This window comes from Gallus gallus, chromosome 2 (genome assembly GCF_016699485.2).
Source record: "Gallus gallus isolate bGalGal1 chromosome 2, bGalGal1.mat.broiler.GRCg7b, whole genome shotgun sequence".
In the NCBI taxonomy this organism is placed as follows: Eukaryota; Metazoa; Chordata; class Aves; order Galliformes; family Phasianidae; genus Gallus; species Gallus gallus.
The window spans coordinates 15,902,093-15,903,967 of record NC_052533.1 but is presented as its reverse complement, the minus strand read 5'-3'; positions in this window follow the sequence as shown (position 1 = coordinate 15,903,967).

The window sequence follows — 1,875 nt, the reverse complement described above, 5'->3', positions numbered from 1 at the left end:
TCTCCTTCATAGTGACAGAAACACAATCGAGTTCAACACAGAGATCATTACCAGATTTTACAAACACATAATCATTCCCAATAGGTTCCCAGCAGACAACAGAGAATCATCATATGATTTTGTTCCCTAAGTAATGAAGCCAAGGTCCCCAGACTGAGATAAAAATGTATATCCACTCTTCTCTGGGTTCAACAGATAAGAAGGCTTTCTTTATTAGTTGTGCTCCAAATCCAATTGTTGTTAACTCCACATGGAACTCACTACACTGAGAATACAATATGTACACATAAGGACAGCTAATGGCATGCCAGTTAATATCATATGCAAGCATTTAAATTAAATAGTAATTTCTGATGTGTTCTCACGGACTCACCAGCACTCATAATTTGCCTCTCATTTACTATTTCATCCATGTCTCAAAGCATGATTATTTTGAGTTACTTCATTTTCAAGTGCCTCATTCTGGATTTGCAGATCTTACACATCTTCGGTGCAAAGATGGCAGCTTCTGTTTTGCACACAGCCATTAAACAGGTTGTAATTTGCATCTCTTTTAAAGTTTATTTCCAGTGAAAGTCTGGGAACGTTCATTATAAAAATGCAGACTGAGTTTCTCTTAAATCAATTAAGTGGTAAATGTAATTATAAATTTTCTCAGGTAAGTAGAATTTACACATCATCTGGCCTCACAAGAGGACCTTCATTTCCTTATTACTTTTTTGCAGTTAACTCTTTGCACGCTCAAAGACTCCATATTTATACAGAGACCCACTTATCATCAAACAAACAATTCCCTTTGATCTGTGCTTCTGTCATTCCTACCTTTGTAGATAGAAAGGAAGATGGGTATCGGTATAAAACACACAAGAGCTTTAGAAATCTATCACTAGGAGTGAAAATTTCTGAGAAATTCGTCTGTAACATTTGTGTGAGTGGAGCAGTGATGTTCTTAACTCGGGTTTGTCCTTTGCCCAGTGTGGGGAATCCTATCTGAACACCTCTGGAAGTGTAAGCTGCTCTCCAGCAAAGCTCTCCCCAGTCAGCTGGCTGCTGACCTTGTAGAATGAAGTAGCTCAGCAGAGAATGGGCTGATCTGCATTAATTCCCTCTCTGTGGAGCTTTTGCTTTCCCACCAGAGGGCACATATGTGAGTGCGCAACTGCCTTAAGAGGAATTTAAAATACGTTTTATTGTGTACCAGATAAAGGAATTGACTGGAGTGCCAAGGTTTTGTACCCTGCTCTGTGTGGAGAGGCTATTAATTCATCAGGAGACTGGGTAAACTAGTCCACTTGCTACAAAATCAGTTTTAACATACTTTTGTCTGATCTTGTGTGCTGGATGCACAGTGCTTTTGAGTAAGGGCATTTGTTTAGCTACTGAGACAGATCGTTGTACCGCAACAGCACTTATTCTGAACACCACAGCAATAGCTATTTCCACAGTTCCAGGCTTTAAAAAATTAGGAATGGGATTTTAAATGTAAGTAGGAGTCACTGAAAGTGTGACTAGAGTGATACTTCAGGTGAATTACATGGAAGCAGGGGCAGGTAAGAGGGCAGCTGTGATAGGGCAACAAGAGGCAAGTCAGACCGTCAGGGCAGCAGGGTATCCCCTGAAGGTAGGCACTCAGCACCGTAAATGGGCGGAGTGTGGTACATTTTGAAACGTTCACGCTCAGCCCGGCGCTGCAGGCCGCAGCGGACGGGCAGGCCGCGCCGGTGAGGCCTGCGGCATCGGCTCAGAGCCAGCCGGGCGCCGTGCCCTGACGTGCCGTGCCACCAGGCCCCGGAGCCGGGAGGGGGCGAACTACGTTTCCCAGCGAGCCCCGGACGGCCCCGGGGCGGTGCGATGGGAGGGGAAGGGCGCTGCTGT